Raw genomic sequence first — 26,268 nt, forward strand, 5'->3', positions numbered from 1 at the left:
GATTTCACTGGGTTGTTGTTGTTATCTTGCATTTGGCTTTTCTGATTCATCTTGCATTTGGCTTTCTGTTAGATACTTGTTAATTCCAATTATTTTTGTTTTCAAACTTCAAAATTACAGGTGCAGTGTTACTTATTGCAGTTGTCTGGTTACTCTGCAGTTCTTTTTGGAATTTCTCCTTTTTTAATATCCATTAGTCTGTTTGCGAGCTATTGCACAGGAGCTGGATTTACCTTGTGCGCACCCAAACTATGTTACTCGGACTCTTCAAAAATATGGACGGGTGTGTGTCGGATCCTCCAAAAGTAGTACATTTTTGGAGGATCCGACACGGGTGATGCAACATTTTTGGAGAGTCCGAGCAACTTAGCACCCAAAGGGTAGCGGCTGCGGGTTCACATGTCATTAAAAAAAAATATCCATTAGTCTAAACTCGTGCATGCGCGCGCGTGCGTGTCTTTCTTTTGGGGATAAAAAGCTTTAAGTCTGTTAAAGATACCGACCCAAGAACTCTATTTTCTAAAATGTTGCTCCCTATATTTGTATTGAGTTACATGTGTACCATGTTTTTGTTGCTTGATGAATAAGTTTAGGTCGAATTCCCTTGGTGACTGTATTAAGGTTCTCGAGGGAATGCCTTTAGCTTTAATTGCTGAATAGAGGAAAACCTTGCAATACCAAACTGGACTGCTCTTTGCTATCGATAGATTTACTTACTTCAATTTTATGTATTGCTTTTCCACAACAATCTTCTCATACAAGAAGTTTCATTGCTACTTTGCAGGAGCCAGACAGCTTCTTGTTTCATGGCTTGAAGCCAACACTACACAAGCACTGGTTAGGTATCTATGAGAAGTCTGGAGGCGCAGATTTTGATTCATCAAAGCAGAGATTATTTTTCTCCGTCTGTAAGTAAAGGCCATCAAGTTGGTTTTGGTCATTTACTGATGTTTTACTTATCAAGTGATTATTGCCTGTGGTCTGATGATTGGTGGACAGAACTATGTGTCTGTTTCTTTGTTAATTTGCGACGTTTGGAAGATATATCAGTCACAGTTAGCAACCTTTAGAGTAGATCATTAATGTGACTCCAGAACCGGATGTTCTTTCAGTTTATCAATCAAAGTTTTCGTGTCACTTATTTCCTCATGTTCCATGTGGTTCCTCATTGATAGTTGTGGTTTTACTTCTAGCATTATTTATTCTTGTCTGAAGCAGTGTTTACTACTAGGTGTGATTTGGAGAGTCGAAGTAGAAAAATTAGTTTGAGTTAATCTTGTGGAAAATTCGGAGCAAAAAAGATATTATCAATGGTAGAGAGATCTTTTAGGCTGCAGTATCAGCTAATATGTCGTTTTGTGGTGAAAATACAATCGGACCTAAGCTGGGTTCAACACTATAACTCACACAACCCCCCCCCCCCCCCCCCCCCCACACACACAACCAAACCAGAAAAAAAAAATCCCCCTGAATAAGAAGGCTACAAAATCTCTGATTGAGCTGCCACATGGTCTATTTAAACATCAGCATTCACTTGTGGTGCTGTTATTCTTGATCGGTGAACATCCACTCATAATGCTGCAAAAAATTTCACTAGACTAAAGCTGACTCTTCTCTAAAAAGTAAACATGCTTCACAACGTATTCAGCTTTAATTCTGATGTGATATTTCCAACTTAACCAATAAGTGAAACCATCTCTAATGATTTGCACCTTATGTATGCATCAGTGACACTAAACTGTTGTTGCCCTCAGAACTTTCAATTGTTGCATTATGTAGGGTTTGGTGATTGGTTCATTCCCTCGGGCTTAAATTTCATAAAACCTGAAGCAGTAAAAAAATTACAAGAAGTTACGATCTTACTTGCAGTATCACATGCTTACATTAGGATTTGTAATTCATCAAAATTATCTAGATTATGGGAATTTGGTTTTGGCGATTTTTGAGGGAGGGAAACAAGAATGAGATAGGATGTAGTATTTCTTCAACGGAAGGAGTAATAAAGGTGAATCGGATATTATACTTATTAAGGTTAACCTGATGGATTTATCTTGCTGTCCATGTATTACTCTATTTTCTGTTCTGCTATTTTTTTAGTGTCGTAATTGCTATTACTTTCTTTATTCTTGTAGGCAACAGCTACCGGGATATTCTGCACCACAACAAGAAACCCTTCTATCTCAAAGGTCAAGAAGAAGATTCAAGTACCATGGATGCTTATATTATGCATTCTGTAAGAGCATCTACTTCTTTTCACCATAATTTACTAGTTCAAGTTTGAGTGATGTGGTTCATATCCAAAATTTCAAACATGTCTTGGTTATTTAAGGGAATCATGTTATGCAGCTCAATCATATTTTCAGAACCAGGGATCTTGTAAAGAAGAACGAGGCAAAACTAGCTAAGCTTCAGGAGAATGTGAAAGCAAATGTCCTTAATAATGAATCCTTTCTTGACCGTGGGTTTACTCGCCCTAAGGTATTTACCTATTTTCATTCTTATTCTTCTGAAAACAAATTTGTGCGAAATAGACGGATTTTCATTTGCCTTGACGTACCCATCGATCGGGTGTAATAAGGATGTGAGTACTTTTGTGTTGATTCTTCAAAATACACTAGAAATTAGCAAAAGCCTTGACGCACTCGCACCACATATTTCCCAACATCAATGCTGGATATCAAGCTTGGTATGTTTTGTTGAAGGTGCATCCTTGTCTTGTTTTCAAATTTATAGATAATCAGGGCTTTGATGTGTGAAATTGAGGTTGTTCTTAAAATAAGATTTGTATATGGTACTGGGAATTGTGTGATTTCATTAAAAAAAGAAAATCCTGTCCTATACTTGGTACCTGCACTTTGCTAGCATTATCTTTTGTATTGTCTACGAAGTTCTACTCTTAAAAGTTACGGTGGAGTTGGATTATTGCAGAGGAGACCCATGTTGTTCGGACTTTTCAAAAATGTCAATGGGTTCGTGTTGGATTCCCCAAAAGTAGTGTATTGTTGGAGAATCCGACACGGGTCCGACATCGAAAGTGAAGAGTCTGCAACTCAGGAGGAGACTACTTGAAGTGCAACTATAACCATCCAATCCTGCTCTTAGTCTTTGAAAGAGACACTTCAACATATGCCACGCCTGACCCACATTTTATGTGCATCACTCCTGATAGTTTGGTTAGCCTTTAAGAAGTTAAACCACAACATTTCCCAGCTCCAAAGAATTAGAAATACCGTATAGCCATTAGCCTAGCAAATTCTTTTTTCAGCTGGACAATTTCTTTTTCCTCTAGGACTGATTGGTCCGGTTAATGTGTAGATACATGTGATATGACCTTCCACATTCTTTTTCGTGATTTGGTAAATCCCACCTCCCAAGCTCTCACGAAGGACCAATGGTTGTTCTTCCACTTCTTCTCTCAGTGACTCGAACTTCCAACATCTTGGTTTGAAGTGTAGTGCTCTTGCCAGTACAGCAACCTCTCTTGTTGATATGCTCTTCTACTTATTCAATGATCATTGTTCATTTTATGCTTTTATATTTTACTTGTATTTCAGCTAGGGATATTAATATATCTTTGAAAATTCCTGATTATGCCAGTGGATCAGATCCTATGGATAAGCTTCTTTCCCTTTAGAGGTTCCGAATCCCACTACCTAGTCATTCTATCATAAGATGTTCTTTATTCTCTGTCCCCCTGACATTAACGACCTGCTCAACTGTCTTTAGACATAGCAAAAGTACAGTTGAGTATCACCTGAGTTTAGGAATTAATAGCGCTTTTGAGGTCCACTCACGGTTTTATATTCTGGATTTTAATATGAGCATGATCAATTTTCATATATATATATATATATATATATAAGGCTTAATTTACTTGATCGTACTTTTGTGGTTACATCCGTTGTTTGAACTATATCAATTTTTGTACAATGATCTTGCATCTCTCGGCATCCGCTTTTGTACCCTCATCATTTACGGAGCACTGTGGACACTTATAGCGTTGATCACTTTCTTGTGGTTAGTTAAGTTGTAATAGTATTGGTCATTTTCTTGTGATTGGTTCAGGTTTTGATCCTTCTCCCTCTAGCAAGTGTTGCATTTCGGGTAGTCAAGCGGCTGATTGATTTGACACCTCCGAAATACAAGGTACATGAGCTTTTGCATTTTCTGAATTCTTATGCAAAATAAACTCAACATTGCCTTCCCAAGATTTCAGCAGCAGGTTCCATGAGATGCTATTTAACCGTGTTGGAACTGAGCAAGAGTATTGTTACTCATGCTGTTGCTGCTTAACGTAGAAATTGTAGTTAGTTGCTGCTAAGTGCACAAAACCTTTCCTAGTAGTAAGATATAGACTAGTGATGGAGACCAAGCACCTTGCCAATATCCACAGACACCATACCGCTGTAAGATACTCCCTCCGTTCCATAATAAGTGGTGTCTTAGGCTTTTCATTTTGTTTCAAAATAAGTGGTGTTTTGGATTTCAAGAAGAAATTGATCTTGTTCTTCCAAACTTACCCTTATTTATAATCAAGAATCATTAAGTAGTTTTTCTTTTTCTTTCTCTGGGCACTAATTAAGGGTATGCTAGTAAAAACACTCATATTTTTCTAGGAGTTAGCAATTTCTTAAGAGGTTTGCATAAGCTAAGAACACCACTTATTATGCAACGGAGGGAGTAACATATATCAAGTATGCTATTTTAGTTTTGCACTAAATGCAAAATTTTCTTAATCAAATTAGCAGTGATATGCTAGTGAGTAGGTATTTTCTTAATCAGTAACGGTATAATTTTATATTTTTATGCGATGAAGCTGGTAGTGAGGAATTTGCAGTAAAAGGAATTACATGTTTGATTTGCAAAATGTAGCTACAGTTAGAAGACTAGAATGTATAATGACCCACTGCGCCTTCATTTTAGGACTTGCGGTGAATGTTTAGATTCGCAGAAAAATGTTTTGGCCTTGTTATATGTGAAATAGTTAGACCTAGAGAGAGATCTTAAAGTGGAGCCCGTAACTATGATTAAAAAAACATTATTCAGTTAGGCACCACTTAACCAAAAATCATACTGCTAATTTTGGCCTCATATAGGCCTGTTTTAGATGAAGATATACCTTTTTCATACTTTATTAATGTAGTGTTTTAATTACAATCTTTTTTACCTGATCAAAAAAATAAATAAATTAATGTAGTGTTGATTCCTTCAGTCTAATGTAGAGGAGCATGAACGTTTCTATAGAGAATTTGGAGCTGGAGTAAGTGAAGACAAGGAGAATGAAGATGCTACAGAAATTCCTGAACTAAAAAGGACCTCAAAACCATCTGATTTTCAAGCATTATTTGGGGGAAATAACAATGATCATTTCATGATTGGAATTAAGTTCACTAGGTATATTTCTCAACTCTAGTGAAATTACTAAAACATTACTACACCATGAAAGCTGCATTTCTTTATCCGAGTACTTTTCAACTTAGATGCTTTATATACTGCTGGTAAGCATTATTCAAAGGACACATAATTTGCGCATTATTCAGTCATAAACAACTTGGTGAAGTACCTATTTATTATGTAAGCATGTTCCTATGAGAAAAGTTAAATCGTTCTATGTCATCTTGCATTCATATCCTCCTGGTTTGTTTAGTTTAGGACGTTGTATGCTGCATGTCATAGTAGGCCTTGATACACATCTTGCTAAATAAAATTAAAATTTATAAAAAAGAACGACAAAGTGATTAAATGAAACCCACAATTTTCAAAAGTTTCATGTATGTTCATGGGCCATCTTGTGGTTGTATGCTTCCACTTTGACTAATGATGCTTTTACTTGGTTTTAGTCTAAGTAAGCTTTGACTACCAATTCATTGATGTTGCACATAGTTCAACATGGAATATATGAAATACATGAAGATGGAATAATCAAGACACTAATTCTGTTCTTACAGAGTAGGGTAGAATATGCGAGCAGCACTTATAAGTTAATCAATTTTGTATATAGATATGAGCAACTCCACTGTATAATATCAATATTATGGAGAAATTTATATAAAGTATCTTTATCGTCATCTTTTTCAAAAGGAAAATCTTATGCATGTCGTTATTTTAGGAGGAGCATAAAATTGTATGGTGACTTCTACTCGTCAGACATGATTGTTGCTTCCCCTCTTGGCCTAATCACTGTAAGTTTCCTAATAAATGCACTTGCTTGATCCTCATTGCTCTTTTTCATTTTATGGTGTTTAGATCATTCATTAAATCCTTGATTCTCTCTTATGTTTACAGGATATTTTTCCAGAATACAGAAATGAAAGGAATTTTTCTAAAATTCAAAGCCATAAGTTTAAGTAATAAAGGGAACTTGTAAATCGTCACCTCTTGACTGATTTTTTTGGGGAGGGGGACGTAATCTGTAACATGCTATACGGGCCAAGTAAACATCATGCAGCCTTCTATAATCTCAGAACTCTGTTCTTTTAACTTCTATACCCTGTTTCAATATATCAACAGATTTGCTCAAAGCTTATTCTCTTAATTCTAACGCTATGCAGCTCTAATGTGAAGTATGAAAGCCGTTTTTAAGTTAAGCTGTTACTAACTTTTTATTGATTTTATTCCTTCAGAAAATCAGGGAGGCAGAATTATACAAGGATAAAAATGTCGATTATCTTTCTTCTATAGAGGTAATCTTTGTTGGAAAAGTTATATTAGTTTGGAAGGTTGTGGTTTGTGCTTTTATCTATTTTAGCAATGCTCATTACCTTTATCAACTAACGATATAATTACCATATGAGCAGGTTCTAATTATTGACAACGCAGATGTCATATTGATGCAGGTACGTTGAAAGTTCATCCTTACCCCTAGGATTGATTTAATGCATGTCTACTCTTTACTATCTTTTGTTCATATTTTTTGTTCGCAAAATTGGTCACACGTGAATACAATTGTTGAACAATTAAATCGGATATCTTCCGAGCAGCATGGAACATATATTATGCGCATTAGGCAATGGTATGCTCATACGCTGCTCTTCTGTTTGCCTTGTTGCTAAAAAAGGTGGCTTGATCTGTGAGTTCTGAATCTGGGTTCACGTAAAACATTGCGCCACCATACGAATATTGGATAAATATGGAGAACATGTTGCACTCCCTTGAAATGAGTGATGTGTCTTGCTAATAATTTGGTTTTATGAATGTCGCTTGTAGGTATTTAGACGGTCAAGCGCCATTCTACCGGCAATCAATAATATTATCTTCTCACATAAATCCAGGTAAGTTCGTGACTTTTGTGTGGTGTGCAGGCTGTAAAGATAGATGCTAATGCTATAATTTTTAAATTCTGGTGTCATTCTTGATAATTGTCTTTATAATTAGGGCCTAAGAGCTAAAGTATTTTTCTGTCATATGCAGACATCAATGGGTTATTCAACCATCATTGCCTCAACCACAAAGGAAAGGTCTGTCCATTTTGCTCTCTTCTCTCTGGTGTCAATGATTGGAATCTTTCGGATAGTAATAACCCTTGACATGATTATGTTGTGTTTCTATCTGGAGCTCTGTTCCTGGTTTAGAGTGTTATGTTGTTACTTTTTGACAGTTCTTAGTTATCCCCTTTTCCTCGGTTATTACCTCCTTGTGTTTGGTGTATCATAAGTTGGTGGCTGGGGGGAATAAGTATTTTGGGCATAGTTTGAGCATCTAGCGCAGAAGAGAGGTATATGCTTTTCAGAAGGGCACAAATTAACTTTGATGTACAAAAGAAAAAAGGGTCCAAATTATAGGTCCACTAGTTAAAGCAAATTACTGGACCAGTCTGATAGAATTAATTTGCAGACCCAAAATGTTACGACGTTGGTAGCCTTCTTGTCAAGTTGTCATATCATGTTAATGTGAAGTGGCTGGACTAATCAATCACCCATTAACTGGTGATTTGCAGCTATACTTTGAAAGCTGTAATATTTGATAATCGAGAAATCCTCGAGGACCAGTGATTCACAGTTCAAAACTCAATGGATAATGAACCTAACCCTCTACTCTTTACCCTTAAATACCGGGCTTGTCTGTAGCAGGCTCCAAACCGGTGAAGTGTGTTAACCACACATGACTCACTGCGCTCTTATCACTAGACGAAAACCCTGGGGGCACTTTGAAGCTGTATTTTTAGTTAGTTTTTTCCTTTATCTATGTGATTGAAACATCCTCTTGATTTTTTATTCCTCATTACACTAACATTGTTCTATGAAGACGATATATGTGCCTTAACTTATGCAAAATGATGAAGAAATTTCCATTATACAACATTTTTTAATTAGTGGGAGATGAACAGTTTAATGTGAGTTTAATATGTCGTTCTTACTTTATTTGAGTTTTGAAGGGTTGAATACATTACCTTGAAATTCCCAGTCTCTTGTTCTTCGAAAATTCAGCATAAAATAAGAAAAAGTTGCTAGAAATATCCTCTGTGCTGTCTTAATACATTAAATATGAAATTTCAGCATGTTTAAAATCTGAGAATGCTTAGAAAAGAGCGATGTTGCTTATTTAAGTGCTGTATTTTCAGGTCAAATTGGCAAGCGAGTATAAAGGTGTTTTACCAAAGGTAGTACTTCAAATACGGCAGGTGAGTAACAAAATAATGATCTTATAGTTATATTTAATAATTTAGCATGAACCGACAAATGTCCACTGTAAAAATTTGAGTTTATCACAAGGAATACATCGAGTTTTGGGTCTGTAGTTATGTCATTTTTTGATTTTGTTGATATTATGACCACCTCATCTAAAATTTAGTTTAATAGGGATAAGGTACTTATGTTTATTTTATGTATTAAACACTACCTCTTCCTTCCAGTCTAATTGTTTTTCTTGGCCAAACACGTGGACATACTATTTGAAAATGAATGGTGGTGAGAAGTGAACCTAGAGTCTGTGCCTACTCCAATAGCATGTTCAAACTGTGTTCCCCATGACACTTGCTTTCATTCAAAACCAACAACAATAATAACAACAACAACATACCCAGTAGAATCCCACAATGTGGGGTCTGGTGGGGGTAGAGTGTACGCAGACCTTACCCCCACCTTGAAAGGTAGGGAGGCTGTTTCCAAAAGACCCTCAGCTCAAGAGAGAACAAGACAAAAGGTCAGATAGGGACAAGCATATCAAAACAATATGAAAACAAGGATTAAAGCGAGAAAGTCATGATACAACAGTTTGGAAAGAAAGGAGCAGTAGCTACCATAGATAAATAAGATGATCGAAGTGCAAGGCCCAACAAATATAAGCAGAGATCAAATGACAATACACGAATGAGCAAAACTACAACTACTAGGACGAGAGAAAAAGCGAGATTACCTCTTAGCCTTCTATCCTAATCTGGGTCCTCCACAACCTCTTATCTAAGATCATGTCCTCGGTAAGCTAAAACTGCGGCATGTCCTATCTAATAACCTCTCCCCAATACTTCTTTGGCCTACCTCTACCTCTCTTGAAACAGTCCATAGCCAACCTCTCACACCTCTGCACTGGGGCATCTGCGTCTCTCCTCTTCACATGCCCAAACCATCTCAGCCTCGCTTCCCGCATCTTGTCCTCCACCGATGCCACTCCTACTTTATCCCGGATATCTTCATTCCTAATCCTATCCCTCCTAGTGTGCCCACACATCCACTGTAGCATTCGCATTTCCGCGACTTTCATCTTCTGAACGTGAGAGTTCTTGATTGACCAAAAATCCGCCCCGTACAATAAAGTCGGTCTAACCACCACTTTGTAGAACTTGCCTTTAAGTTTTGATGGCACTTTATTGTCACACAGCACTCCAGAAGCGAGCCTCTATTTCATCCGCCCTGCACCAATACGATGTGCAACATCATTGTCGATATCCCCATCTCCTTGTAAAATAGACCCAAGATACGTGAAACTTCCTTTCTTTTGGATGGCTTGGGTATTAAGCCTCACTTCCTCGTCAGCCTCATGTGGTACGCCACTGAACCTGCACTCCAAGTACTCTGTCTTGGTCCTACTCAACTTAAATCCTTTAGACTCTAACGTCTGTCTCCAACCCTCCAACTTAGTGTTAACTCCGTTGCGAGTCTCGTCAATCAAGACTATGTGATCCGCGAACAACATACACCAAGGCACCTCACCTTGTATTTGTCGCGTCAATCCATCCATCACCAAGGCAAATAAAAACGGGCTAAGAGCTGATCTCTGATGTAACCCCATCAGAATAGGGAAGTGCTCTGAGACTCCTCCTACTGTCCTTACCCTGGTCTTGGCTCCATCATACATGTCTTTTATCGCTCTAATGTATATCATAGGTACACCTTTAGCCTTTAAGCATCTCCATAGAACCTCTCTTTCATTCAAAACCAATTAGTCCTCCTAATACCTGATACTAGGTAAACAGGCAGTCACCACTCACCGATGTCATAAGATCCTTCTCTACATGTCTAACTCAAGCCTGATAAAAGCAACAAATATGAAGACGATGTTTCAACTCCTTCCTGATTTTGAGACTGATCAAAGTAAATCCATTTGGAAGACCTAATGCAATTCATGTGGGACATTTATATCGTGCAACACCTGTCGTCGTGTTGCCAGTTATTTCACACGTGACGTTTGACACAAACTTACGAGTATCGAAATGGCTTACCATAAGTTGGCTCTTTTAAAATGTAAAAATTGCGTGACCACCTAATCGAAAAGCTAGAAAAGTTAGGGAGGTAATATTTTTGCTTATCTAATTATGGCTTAACAGTTTGCGGTAAAGTTGTTTAAGCACAAGATCTACATCACTATTTGTATGCTTCATGCATTTTTAAGTTTGAATTTTGTCTGGCTTCTGTTTTGTTTGGTAACTGCTTACATGTATTTGATTCATCATGTACTTGTGGAAGTACTATAGATTCCCTTCTCCTCTTATGTTTTTTTGCTATTTCTCGAACTTGCAGATTTATGAGCGATTTGATGTAAAGACTGCAGAAGATGCTGATGATGCTCGGTTTGATTATTTCACAAAAAAGGTTTGTTATTCTTCTGCACAATTGATCATTTATCTTCAGGATGACTGGCTTAAATAGTTGTGGTCAGTGGCATACGCAGAATTTTTCATAAGCGGTGTCACAACTGAAAAGGTTAACAAGTTGTAAAAATATCACATTATAAAGGAACAAAAATAATGTGCAGAAATTGCAATTTTACAGGGGATGATGAGTACTTAAAAAATAGCATTTTATGTTTGCTGATTTTTTTCCCATATATATGAGATAATTGTTCCTTATCAAAAAAAAAAAAAAAGGTATGAGATAATTGTTTTTCAGTTAGAAGACATTAACAGTTAGATCCCACAACTCAGAAAATGAGGCGCCTGACCATTACGCTATTTGGGGCTTGCTGTATAGCTGTCATTTTGTCACGTCCTAAAATACCTGCTAGACGTGATTGGCACCCGTCAGGCGAACCATATATCATACTTTTAATCATTTACAAAAGCACTAAAAGAAAATAAGTGCAGGTCGAACAACGTTATTAACGATAAAAATGCGAAATAGTTGCCAACCAAATCCATAATCGATTTATGAAAACCAACCAACGCTAAGATAAAAAGAATCTCTAGCCCACATCTCACGTTAAGACCATGGAGCATCTAACAGAGTTACATGAGTTTGAGTGTCGGGCATGTAAACCCAAAATAAAAGAAATAACTAGAAATAAACTAGATAAAGCTGAAATGGCTGCCTCCACGAACAATGCGGTGGCTCACCTCAGCAACAGTATCCACTCACGAAGTCTTCAATTACCAGCCTCGTTTTCAACGATAGTATCTGCATGGACATGCAAGTAAAGAGTGAGTTATACATAAATATAACCCAGTAAGATCCTCGACCCGCCACTTCAACTACCCCCGGAACAAGTGTTAGAAAATACAAACACACAACAAGCACAAAAATATTATGCACGTGAATATATCATTATATAATAGCAACCAAGGTCCAAATCACTGTTTATCAAATATATTATATATGTCAACACAATTTACACTACGAACCGTCATAAGTGGCAGTTAAAGAATTAGTCAACACTATGAATCCACAGCAACATACACAATGTGCCAAATATGTCAGGAAGCATACACAATGCTAAGGGAAGCATACACAATGCCCCAATATCATCAAGAAGCATACACAATGCTAAGGGAAGCATACACAATGCCCCAATATAATAAAAAAGCATACACAATGCTAAGGGAAGCATACACAATGCTAAGGGGGAGATATTGTAACACCCCGCATTTTAGGACTGAGTTTAAGCTCATATCATTAGAGTTCTAGTGGAAACATGGAAGGTTTGAACGTTTTGCGAAAATGGTTGATAGGCCTATTTCGGGCAGCGATAACTCCTTGATCGGTTTGGAATTTTGGAAGGTACTATCAATGAAGTTGTAGTATGTAGAAATACCTTTCTAACGATATAAGGATCAAGCCAATCAGAGATCGGAGCAAGGAGATATGATCGTCTCAATATGGCTAATAGTAAGGCACTTGAAATCCTATAGAATCGGCTAAGTTTTTGATACGTCTGACTTCCAATCAAATTTCATGAAAATACATTGGGAATTTGAGAAAACTTCCTTGATGAAATTTGTATCCCTTTGAAATAGCTTTCCAACGGTATCTTACGGGGGTCAAACGGACATCTGTGCAAAGAGTTATGCCCATTTTACTGAAGCCTGTTCGCTGGAAATTCTGCCAGCGTAACGGCGACGTTACGGGCCGTATTTCGTGTTACGGTCCGTAACAGTGGACCGTAACGTCCCGAAAATTTCCAGAAACTCACTGGAAATTTTCACCAAGATACGGTACGAAGTTACGGTCCGTATCTCGTGTTACGGGACCGTAACAGTAACCGTATCTTGGTCCGTATATACGTTTCGGGTCACCTGACTTCGGGAGGCCATAACCCTATCATAACTTGGGAATTTGGGAAAACTCAAAGAACGAAAGTTGTAGATAATTGAAAAACCTTTCCAACCATAGGTTGTGGGTTCACAGGAGACGTCGGGATAAGGAGATATGGATGTTTTAAGACAGCAAGGTCCCAACCCGTTTTCAAATTGGGTCAACCCATTTTCCCCTTGGTATATAAAGAAAATATTACCCTAACAGCCCATTTTTCCTCCAAAACTCAGATTTTAGAGAGAGGAAGTGAGAGAGAAGGGAAATTAGAGAGAGAAAGTAGAAAATCAACCAAGTTTAAGGCCCCGAATCACAAAGCTCGTGAAGGAAAAAGTGTAGTACAAGTCGTTGTCGTCATTTTAAGCCCAAGATCGGACTTGGGGGTGTTGATTTCGTGGTGACTACCCAAAAGGTAATATTTCTACTCCCCAATCATTTATAGTTATGAATTGATGAATTCTTGGGAGTATAATAATTGGGTTTGTTGAAGATGATTATATGAACTATGTTAGAATTGTTGGATTGATGACTTGGGATTGTTGTATTCATATGGATTATGAAGAATGATGTTAATTGCATCTAATTGAGACTGTAGAAATTGTTAGAAGTAAAAGAATGGGGATTTGGTGAAGAAAACACCATTAATGGGGGTTATAGAGCTTCATGCCCACTAAGTGTTTGATAAAATGCTTAGATGAACAAAACATGGATATTGTTGCTAATATAGAATCACTATGACTTGTATGCTATAGATTGAAGTTGAAGGGGGTGAAGGACATTGTGATACGCCCAAAAGCGGAAGGTTAAGGTATGTAGAACTTCCATCCACATGTGGGAACTTCTAGGTTCTTCCCCATGATCCGTTTAGTAAATTCTATGAAGTTCAACTCCTAGGGCATTAAACCCAATGTATTGGTAGCCCGTAATTATGTATGTATGTATGTACATGAATTCCGTATATATGTTCGTTATTGTGTTCCTAAACCTCCATTTCGGACATTAGGAATCCTAGCTTAATCCATGAATCATGAATTCTTCCTCATGTGTTCTCATGATGTTTATATGAAATTGTAAAATGTTATTTTACAAATTACAAGCATGTTTTCAAGTCAGCTACAAACGTATGATTATGCATTATGGTATTTCTCATGATCAAGTTTACAAGTTATTTCATGAAAATATGTTTACAAGTCCTTTCGTGAAATCATGATTTCAAGACAAGTACAAGTTAATTCACGAAAGTCATGGGCTTCTTAGCCAACTATATTATTTTCATGTTCGGGAGTTGTAATAATACCGAGAAGGCTCAGATAGCCTGAAACTACGTATGCCAACGTAGGATAAGAATCGCTCCGCCCAGTAGGACGATTCCTTTATATGTTCCCCATTGAGGGATTTGGATCCATTCATGTTATGTTCATGTCTCGTGCCCCGGCAAGGTACGAGATGGCTTAGCTGATCGGGCAGAGATCAGACTCCACGCTCCTCCCCGTGGTGGTTTATGTCGGTATTACAGATTATTACAGATTATTACAGATTACTACAGACTATCTCATGCTTCCAGTACTCAGTTTCAGTTTTAAATTTCATGATTTTGTACTCATGCTCATGCTTATGTTCATGTCCAAGTTTTCAGTTTCAGTTCTTACTATGTTATTCCATGTTCCATGTTGTTTCTTCCGGTTGCTTTACATACCAGTACATTCAATGTGCTGACGTCCCCTTTTTATTGCCCGGGGGCCTGCATTTCACGATGCAGGTACTGATATACAGGACGACACATCTGCTCAGTAGGACAGCATTCGTATCAGCTTATTTGTGAGCCCCATCTCATTCGGGGTTTAGTCAACTTTTATCTTATGATTAGTTATGCATCTAAAGGTATGCTAGGGGCCTTGTCCCAGTAAGTATGTTTTTCAGTCAGACTCATGATAGAGGTTTCATAGACTAGAACAGACAGTTATGTCATGTCAGATAATCGAAGTCGCATAGCCATTTTGGCTCACTCATGTTTAAACAAGTACTTTATTAAGTATTATGACTTATTATGTTTTATAAAGGCTCATCATGCATTCACGTTATATTCCGCTTATGTTATGCATCATGATGATTCAGCAAGTCATGTGGTTCGCTCGGTCACATGTAGTCAGGCACCGAGTGCCGTGTTACGTCCAGGCCATGGTTCGGGGCGTGACACATACACAATGCCCCAATATCATGGCTCACAGCTATATCACATCACAAAATAATTCATAAAGAGAGTTTTGGATTATTTGAAAATAAAGTATATGCGGTTGGCCTTAAGGACCACCGATTCTGCCAAGCACACGCTCGCCCCAACACATGGACCAGGCAGACAAAACATATTTTTAAAACGGGTTTTGAAAAGCAAGTACCCAAAGCTTAAAGTCTCACTTACCTCAATTCACAATTCAAACACACTTCCCAATAAATCAAAACTGCGTTCTCAAATCTCCGGATTGCCTCAAACTACACAAAAACGGATTTAGAATGGTCAAAACCCTTAGGGTAAACCACTTCTATATTTTTAGAGGCTTAAACGGTTAAAGTCAAATTTTAAAGGACGAAAACGCCCTCTGGTCAATGTGTTCAAAACCCGACATGACTTATGTTTTCGGAAAGGCCTTAACGAGGGGATTCCAACGATATATAGAAGTCTAAAATCCGACGCTATTTGCTCTTTCAAATCAATAATTTTGGTTGAAGAACCCTAGAGCTAAACTTTCTCAATTCGTCAAAATATCCCCATGTTTTCACCTAAAGATTCACCCATAATTATGTAATAAACTTAAATAAAAGATTAGAGTCATTACCTTGATGATTTGGGATGAAAGTTCTTGTTTTTATTCTCTCTTTTCCTTTCTTTTTCTCCCTTTCTTTTCCTTTGTCCCACTGATTTTTTTTTTTCTCCTTCTGTTGGCACGTTTTCCCTTTTTTTTCTTTCAAAAATTTAGTGATTCACGTCTGATGGCTAAGCCATCAGAATTTTAAAACCCCTTTTTTTTCTTTTTTCCTTTTCCTTTTCCTTTTTGGGCTTGGCCCACTAAATTGCTACTTTTTCAATTTTCTCTTTAATTCTAATTACGAATTTCTTTTCTTTTAAATTTCTTTTAGCTTAAAATTACCAACTAAACCCTTATTGAAAAATTGGGTTATTTTTATTCTGTATATTCATTTTCTTATTTAAGAGTGTGTGTATGTATATATACTTGTAATAAAATTTTCCAAGGAAGCGGTGTCACGTCACATCCTTTCACTCAACGTAAATCCGCCCCTGATTGTTGTGATATCTTTCCAGAAGCTCAGACAAAGAACTTGCTGCTCCTTCACCTTTAACAGGAAGGAATCTATTTCCCAGACAATAAAAATGTTAAAAAATGATATCACCTCTACAGTGGCAAAAAATAAAATAAAAATTGTTAAAAATGATACCCTCATTATTAGGCTTCAGGGTCATAATTCCTGCTTGTTTTCTTCACCTTCTTTAATCAATTGTTTTATCAAAGTCTTTCCTTAACCAAACTCATTGCTTGGTTGTTGTAAACCCCCACCCCACCAAAAAATAAAAGGGAAAAAAATGGAAGTGCAGGTAAAAATACTCCAAAGGAAGTGAGTATGTCGATCTAATCGGATAATCAGTAATCTGAATAATAAGAAATAACCTCTATAAAATCCAAATCAAATAGCACCTAAATTGTATGATCACATTTTTCCAAGTTAACTTGGGCACAGTTTCCCACTGCCTGATCCAGTCTAACCCTCCATTATTTCTGCTGTTATAGAGCTGCCAAATGGTTTAACCTTTAGGCTCTAATTTTCTTAGATCTTGTATTTTATCACATTATTTTATATCATAAATGCAACTCGTTTTCCTTTTTGGTGATGAAGCTAGAGATAAGTCGATAGCAACTTGATTCTCTTCCTCCCAGATGGGCATGTATCTGCATGAATGATTATTTTGCAATCTTATACTCTAATCATTTTTCTTGTCTATATTAAGATATTGTTTAAGGCACTGCCCCTAATCTTTGTTTAAATTTCATCTGGTGGTGCATCTAGACTAAGATCTTGTCCAATTCAATCTTGTTGTCTCCCGTTTCTTTTATTGTTTCCTGAGCTATTTATGACCTGCATTTGTGCTATTTTATTCGATGTAAAGACATACCAGGTCTTCTTTTTTCAGTAATTTTCATTTACTCATTAGTTATGGGATTTTACATTTGTTCTTGTTCTGTACATGTAAAAGAATTTGAGCATCTAGTGATCTCGTATAGTTAATATCACCACCAAAGCAGTTGGTCTTACAATTGCTATTGATATCTGGTCAAATCTACTCTGATGAAGTCTGTTATTCCAGGTGTTCCCCAAGATAAAGGATTCCATTGAGGTATGTTCACCTGAGCTCGGGAAAAAATCATTTTTCCTAAGCATTCAGCTGTATGAGTGATTGTCTTTCCTTAACTCATTTTTTTTTTTTTTTTTGCGTTCTGCAGGGTGGTATAATGCTATTTATTAGTTCTTACTTTGAGTTTATCCGAATAAGGAACTTTTTGAAGTCACAAGAGGCATCCTTTTGTCTACTAGGAGAGTGAGTAACAATCTTGTGTTCAGAATTCTTTGCATTTCTGTATATAAAATCGAATTTTGTGATCCAATGAGTATGCTGTTCTGGTTTAAGGTTCAGTTGTTTGCCTTTGTTTCTAGGTACACCGAGCAGAGTGATATATCTCGCACACGAGGGAGGTTTTTCGATGGAAAGAAGAAATTCATGCTTTACACTGAAAGAGCTCACTTCTATCACCGATACAAGGTTCTTCTCTCTCTTGAGTGCTATTCACGCTGCCTTACTTTCTCTACTCTTTTTCCTGCTTACAAGAATGCTCTGGCATTTGCCATGTGATGATGTTGAATGCTTTTAGTCTCTATATATTGTGTATCTGATTCTGTAGAGTAACTTGTAGATAGTTCGTGGCACTGTAACTGGGAATTTCAATCAGCTTATACAATTTTTTCTTAATAGTTATTCCTGGCTCCATCAGTCTGACATGAACAATCTCTAAATCTCTGTCAAATGGGATAGAGAATACTCGTCCTTAGTTTGTTTTTTGCCAATTGGAAGTGATTTCTTTCAGCTGATAGATCTGTTTCATGAAAGTTTTCTATGAATCTGTTACCATTCTCAAAAAAAAAAAAAAAAAAAATCTATGAATGAGCTTAGAGGAGCATGATCAAGGCGATATCCACTCACAAAATAGCACTACGGGATTATTCTAAGAACATTTCTTAACTTAGATTCATGGTAACTAATCTACTTGTTTTATATTTGACATGTTCGAGAATGAAGTGGAATAGACAACTCATCCCGAAAAAAGGAATGAAATAGAAAAACTTGTAAGATTGAGCTACAACATAGTCTCGTGAAGGATTGTAATTTCTTGATATCTGGTAGCTGAATATGATAGACTCGGTTTTCTGGTTTGTCATTGTTATTATTTTTTAATTTTCCTATATTCATAGTAACATATGTAACAATATCGTCCAGTAGTTGCCAACTTAATTTCTTCTCAATTACACAGCCATTTGGTAGTTAATATTGGTATTGATCTTGCCTTCTTTCACGATTATTAGTCGTATATATCCTTAGATTCCTCTAAAAGATATTAGCAGCCTTCTTTATTTAATGTTTGCATAATAATAATAACTTTTTATGTGTTCGACTTGTCCTGGGAATTAGATACGTGGCATTCAGAACTTGATCATTTATTCACTTCCAGAGCGGAAAGAATTTTACCCAGAGGTGATCATCTCTACTGCACTATCCTATTAGGATTATATGGTGGTTCACACGACCGCAAGTCTTACCAAGTTATCCTTTTCATTTCTCCTGCAGGTTGTAAATATGCTACAAGGGTCTGCTTGCACTGTTCTATTTTCTCGCTTTGACCAGCTTCGGGTAAGGCTTCAAATTCCTCATTTACAATTATGAGTTCATATCTTGCTCTCGCGATTCTTCAACCTTTTCCTCTTTGCAAGTTTTTTATTTCCTTTGTAGTGTTCTTACCGCATAATCTACTCTCTGATGAATTCAGCTCGAGAGGATTGTTGGTACTACTGCTTCGAAAAGGATGGTCACGTCGGACAAGGGTGTTTTTGTCTTCTGTTAAAAGGAAGCTCAAAAAATTTCAACGGAGAAGTGTTTGGCCTCTCAAATGGGTGCAACTGTTTCTGCAGCTCAAGGAATGGCTTCTTGCCTTCACTTACCCAAGGGAAAAAAGAAAGAAAAATAAAAATAAAAAAATAGATGGTTCTTGCTTTCAATATCGTAACTAACATATTTTTGTGAGCAATGTTGCTCAATCAATTTTGTTTTCTTTTAAAATTGTGATATTAGCAGACATTATTCAAATTCCAGAAACATAAAATGTAACTTTATGCCAATGAAACATGTAAAAAGAGGAGGTCGTGTCTGGAAACTGAGGTTCACCTACTATTTATGTCGTATTGCAGGCAAAACATACTTCTAGGTAACTATGGATGTGGTTGATAGAATGGAATACAAGTTGTAAAACTATAAAGTTACAGTAAAGTACTTGAGGAAGAGCAAATAGTAATTCATCCAAAAAGTCCAAACAGGTTAATTAGATTCTTATCTTCCATTAATTTGGAAGGGTTTGCAGTTAAGTCGGATTTCCAATAATATATGTAGGACAATTTTCTTTAATGTCTCAGTCTGTCTCTTAATAAAATGATTAATTAATTATCCCCTTCATCGTTATTAATATCTCCTAACCACTACCAATCTGCATGAAAGCAACGCCAGAGCTGAATATTAATATTTCCGCTTGGTTATGACCTTTAATTGTTTTTTTTTTTTTCTGCTTTTCTTTTTGAACTAGTGTAGTGTGATTATATTTATGTATATTTTTTAACCATTGATGACTTCATCATGCAGGAAGAGCTGATCACTTCAATAATTACCGTCTTTACATTTTTTTGACTAAAGAAGTATCCCTTTTAGTTCGTTCAACCATACAGTCTTAATATCCACTGGACTCTTCTAATCCAAATTCACAATGAGTTAAGGGCCTATTCCACCCCTCCCCCCAACCCCACACACACACCCCTTCCCAACTTTTAATGGTAAGTGGAGAGTTGTTAATTATCCATAAAAAAATTATTTAGAATTTGAATTAATTAGCTCATACATACTAGTAAAAATAAGTAGTAGTCCTAAATGTATTACATGCTTACATACATACATTTAAATGGTAAAATTGCAACTGAACGGGTCGAAATATGGCTTTCAAAGTAAGTTTCGAATTAGTGGATGCTGCCAAAGGGAGTGGCGATGCCATACGCAAAAAGGAAGAGACTCATAGAATGGCAGAGACAAATAGAGCTTTTGCACATTTTCGTTAATCCATGAAAACTAAACTTATAGTAATATAATGTGAAGTTATAAGACCAGAGGATCACGTTTAAAAATCTCCGTCAAAGTATCCTATCATGAGTTTAACTAATATCTACCGACAATGGAAGGTTTTTTCAAAGCATCCTAATTTTCAGTTTTTTATTTTTATTCTCTTTTACATTTTTTTAGAGGCACCTCCGTAATCCTATTCTCCCTATCTGCTCTTCAAACTCTTCCAGTCTCCTTACGTTCCTATTCTACACTGTCGTTGACCCCAACACTATATATATAATGCCTGTAAGGCTCTAACCATTCAAACACAAAATACACTCGCTTCTTTAAAAGTTTCAAAACCCTATCAAACACGCCATGATGAAAACTTCATCTATAATTTCTTTCTTGCTTCTGATTATGATCAGTTCTTTGGTGGTGGTCGTATCTTTAGCCGGACGTTTCGACCATGAATTCGATATTACGTGGAGCTATGACCTAGTTAAGATATTGGACAATGGGCAACTACTTACACTGTCTCTTGATAATAATTCAAGTTAAGATATTGGACAATGGACAACTACTTACACTGTCTCTTGATAATAATTCACGCTCTGGAATTTGGTCAAAAAGGCAGTACATGTTTGGGAAAATTGAAATGAAGATCAATCTTGTCCCTGGCAATTCTGCAGTAGGTACAGCAACTACATACTATGTAAGTTAATATAATCATGTCTAATAAATACATATAGTAGCTCGTGGTCTGATACTTATATCAATAGAATATTTTTGATGCAACTACTTTTGAGTTCTAAGCCTTTAATCGATCGATTTTGGATCATGGTTTTTTATGCTACTAATTAGCTTAGACGAGATGTACATGCAGTGCCCGGGATGCACGTGCGGTGCACAAGATACACGTGTAGTGCACGAGATGCACGTGTGATAGTTATTTTATTGAATATACTTGAGGCCTTTTATTAAGCTTTAGCTTTAGGCCGTCAATTCCATTGAGCCGCCCCTGTTACTACTTAATTCATACTTTTCGTGAATGGTAGCCTTTAGTTGTATCTTAAGTAATGTAATGCTGTGGAGTTTATAGATATAAGCTTATTATAATATGAATTTAAGTGATATGCACTAACACTAAGTCTAACAGTGTAAATTTTAGACATGACAACAATAATTTAAACTATTAGAACCTTGTACTCCCCATATTCCAAATTATGTTAAGTAGTTTGGAGTACCGGGGTCAAAATACTTAATTTTGACTATAAATTTGAATATAGATTCTTCAAATATTATAAAATAAAATTTACACATTTGAGAACTATACAAACAGTATTTATAATCTGTCTCAATGGTGAATGAAAAATGCAGTTATCTTCAGTGGGACCAACTCATGACGAGATTGACTTTGAGTTTCTTGGCAACGTAAGTTGAGAGCCCTATATTCTTCACACAATTGTGTACACACAAGGCAAGGAGATAAGGAGCAACAATTTTATCTTTGGTTCGACCCCACTAAGTATTTCCATACCTACTCTATTCTTTGGAATCCTCGAAGCATCATGTAAGCATACTTTTTATTTGTTTTTTCTCCCAAGAGATATAAGAATTTAGTTAAATGGAAAATGTCACTAATATTGCGTGAACTAATTCTAGATCTCAAGTATGTTTAATAATATGTGCGTCAAACAATTTCGTGATAGCATATATCCTGTTTTTCGTGGGCACGAGATGCAAGTGTGATGTATGTATTCCATTTGATCCTGGTTGGCCAGATTTATCCAAGGATTCAGTTATCCAAGCTCTCGATAAATCTGGCCAAGCAAGGATCAAATGGGTGCAAAAGAAGTACATGGTTTACAACTATTGTACTGATAGGAAACGTTTCCCTCAAGTATTTCCCCTCGATTACTATGTAATTAATGGCAAAATGAATAAATAGTAGTTACTGTGTTAACATTCTGTTTTTTTTCCCCTTAGAATTTAGCAGGAATGATGTTTGTGAGCGGTTCAGTAATATATGCACCGAAGTTTATTGTGGTTAATTATTGAAACCATTGTTTCTATGTCAATATGTAGTGCATTACTGTGGAAACCATTGTTTCTATGTCAATATGTAAGTGAAATTGTTTCCTGTCTGGTGCTTGTTTCAATAATGATGAAAAATCAAAGGAACTGTAAAACTGAAAGTATGATGAAAATACCAAAGAGATGCACGTGTCTTTTAATATTTTAATGGACCAGATTTAGTGTATTAACTAGAGCACTTTAACCGTGGTAAACACTATTAGTCTCCCTTGAGCAGTTGATGGTTAGAATAAACTACTACTTTTCTCTTCCAAATATCCCAAGAGAAAGATCAAAATATAACATTACTTTTGATTACATACAGTCAAACCTCTCTATAATTGTCATTCGTTATAAAAACATTTCACTATAATGACCTGACTTTCTCTGAAGCGAATTTTTCATGTTATATTTTACTTTTCTATAACAACATTCTACCTATAACAACAGTGCCATTCATTATAGCGGTACACTCTTTGTAGAATTACCTTTCTATAACAGTCATACTCAAAGATTGTGTAATAATATTTTGTTAGAAATATATTAAGTATAAATATGAAATGCTATTGTTAAGAGTCAACTGTTATGCTCTTAGACAACCTTCAAGGGAAAGGCAATTGAATTCCCTTTTGTTGAAAGTTTGGACAAAATTCTTCGTCAATTCAAGCGTTATATTATCACTAAGAGATCAGACTGGAATTTACGAAACAATCTACAATTGTAGAATTCTTACGTCAAACTTGAAATAGTTAAATTCTCAATTAATTTTTGATGGATATGCATGTTTGTTAAATTTTAATTCTTTATCGATATGGTACAACTAGTTGTGGATTTTAGTATTTTCAACAGAGAAGTGTTTGGCCAAGGAAGAGTCTTGCTCTCAAAAGGGTCAAACTGTTTCTGCAGCTCAAGGAATGGGTTCTTGCCTTCCAAAAAAAAAAAAAAAAAAGATAGTTCTTGCTTCCAATTCAGAATTCTTATTAACATATTTTTTGAGCAATGTTGCTCAATCAATTTTCTTTTCTTTTAAAGTTGTGATATTAGTAACATTATTGAAATTCCAGAAACATAAAATGTAACTTTATGCATGCCAACGAAACATGTAAAAGGAGGATTGTATGGTGTTGCAAGCAAAATATACTTCTCGGTGACTATGGATGTGGTTGATTGAATGGGATACAAGTTGTTCGAGAGAACACGCGATGCTAAAAGCTATTGTGTATCTAGTGCATCACAAAAACATGAGACATCCAATTATTCACCGGTTGAGTGCTCCGATCAAGAAAGGCATGGGACTTTTAGCAATGCTCGGGACGAGTTAATTATGGCTAGCTTATGGTTTACTAGCACTTTTATTGCACACTCTTTTTGGAGCAAGGTGCGAATTATATTAACTGAATATTTAAGATTGTATACGATAAAAATCGGATATATGTTAAACCGGTAAGACCGGAGACCGAGGGAAGAAAGGGACAAGCACTTGCACAGACTTTCTTTCTGAACCGGACGAATGCTGGAACCGAAGCAAAGGAAGGGCATCATTTGGTCCAGCTTCTCCATAGCCGAGTTGGTCGTGGCCGTTGGTCCGTTTGATCGTAGCCGTTGGTCTGGGTGATCCGTTACACAATCGCCACGCGTCAATACCGTTCTGCCACATTGTACTGCCAATCGTACGTGTGTCAAACCGTACGACCAACCTTATCCTTTTTAGGGGTTTTCTTTATTCTTTAGGACCTTATGTTGTATGAAGCCCATGAGGCAAAACTATAAATAGGGGTCATTATCTAACTTTGAGGGGTTGGCTTCTTGAACTCTACAACATTTTGTAATAGAAAATATATACGAATTCTCTCTCTCTCAATATCAGATTTTGGTCCGGATTTATTGTGTTCGACTTTAGATTTGTGCAATCAAACAATATTCAACACATTGAGCATATACGTTTAGCGCAGACTATCAACTACCATCTAGATTATTCATAGTTGATTATATTCCATTTTCTATCAATTAAAGAATAGATTAAAGTTTTACCACATATCCAATACCTCACTCATAAATTTAATTGATTATCCAAATTTGGGGTAAACAGTTTGGCGCCCACTGTGGGGCTAGGATAATAGTGGTCTTTGATCTTACTCATCTCTTACCCGTCAGAATCGAAAAAATCCGTTCTCTGTGAAAACGGACCAAATGGCTAACAGTGGACAATCTGGTCATGTCAACAACCTCGAAATCGTGGCCGAAAATGAAGACAGCGGTCCATGAGGATTACCAAACCCCGCTGACCCTAACCCCATTAATTCGAGGGAGGGCCTCAACCGACAAAACACCGTGGACCAGGAGAATGCCGCCCAGCCGGCCATTGATCCTTTAAATACTCACAATTCAATTACTTTGTCCCGGACACAGGGCCGGAAAGAACCGGATACCCCGAATGATAATATTGACTTACGTTTAATTTTTGAAATGTTGCAGGAACAGAGAGCTGCGATTGCCGAACAAGGAATCGCAATAGCCCAGTTGCAAAACAGAAGAGATAAAACGACCCCGGAAAAGATGAAGGGTGTTGCTGAACCCAGAAGAGACGAGGCACGGATGGTTGAAAGCAGTGTGTCCAGAGCTGGTTCATCCACCGAGGTACTGAGAATGCTCGAAACGTTGGAAAAGCGAGTAGACTCGACCGAAAAGAGGGTTGAAACTTATAACTCTCGGGTGGATCAAACGGGCTCCGCCTATTTTGAAAGGGCCGGACTCGAAGAGGTACATCCAAAGGCCTTTTCCTCCGAGTGCGGCTCCGAAATTGATCCCGAAGAGGTTCAAAATGCTAGATATCCAGAAATATAACGGCACAACGGACCCTCACGAGCACGTGACCTCATACACCTGCGCTATAAAAGGCAACGATATGGAAGAAGATGAAATCGAATCCGTGTTGCTGAAAAAGTTCAGAGAAACTCTATCAAAATGAGCATTGACTTGGTACGATCATCTGCCCGAGCATTCAATCACTTCTTTTGAAATGCTGGCCGATGCGTTCGTAAAAGCACACGCCGGAGCCAAAAAAGTGCAGGCTCGGAAGGCGGATATTTTCCGTATAGCCCAAAGAGACGATAAGTTACTGCGTGAATTTGTCAACCGATTCCAAAGGGAACGGATGGAGCTCCCTCCGGTTCCGGAGGAATGGGCTGCACAAGCTTTCACGAAGGGGCTCAATGTTCGGAGCTCGACGGCTTCATTCAAATTAAAGGAAAGCTTGCTGGAATACGAGGCTGTGACATGGGCAGATGTCCATAACCGATACGAGTCAAAAATTCGGGTGGAGGATGATCAACTCGAGCTTCCCCCGGGGCTAGTAAATATGAACAAAAGTTTTGAGAGACCAAGGAAAAATTACGAACTGGAGGCCAGATCATCGAGGGAAAGGTGTCAGCCATATTCTCATTCGGAGAAACCAAGTTTCAGGTCGGAGAAATCCAGGGTTGGCCCGAGCCCTTTCTCCGGTCGGAGTGATAAACGGGTCGAGCGCCCGTCGAACAGTCGAGGTCTCTCATTCAGGAGCGATGCCAGAAGCTCTGCCGGCAACAAAGACTTGCCGAGGATATCAGAGTACAATTTCAACGTCAATACCTTGGACCTCGTCTCGGGTATCGGCCGCGTCCTGGATGTAAGATGGCCGAGACCTCTAAGGTCGGATCCGGGCCAACAGGACCCGAACATGATGTGTGAATATCATGGAACCCATGGACACAGAACTGAAGATTGTCGCCAGTTAAGAGAGGAGGTAGCCCGGTTACTGAAGAATGGCCATCT

The 26,268-nt window shown here is 37.3% G+C and overlaps 2 pseudogenes; both read left to right on the top strand.

The window, feature by feature from the left end:
* Positions 1 to 19,236, top strand: part of LOC132605835 (protein NUCLEOLAR FACTOR 1-like) — a 30,466-nt pseudogene extending 11,230 nt beyond the window's left edge.
* Positions 19,237 to 20,760: 1,524 nt separating this feature from the next.
* LOC132604979 (xyloglucan endotransglucosylase/hydrolase protein 24-like) lies at positions 20,761 to 24,309 on the top strand (annotated as a pseudogene).
* The last annotated feature ends 1,959 nt before the right edge of the window (positions 24,310 to 26,268 follow it).

This window comes from Lycium barbarum, chromosome 8 (genome assembly GCF_019175385.1).
Source record: "Lycium barbarum isolate Lr01 chromosome 8, ASM1917538v2, whole genome shotgun sequence".
Classification (NCBI taxonomy): Eukaryota; Viridiplantae; Streptophyta; class Magnoliopsida; order Solanales; family Solanaceae; genus Lycium; species Lycium barbarum.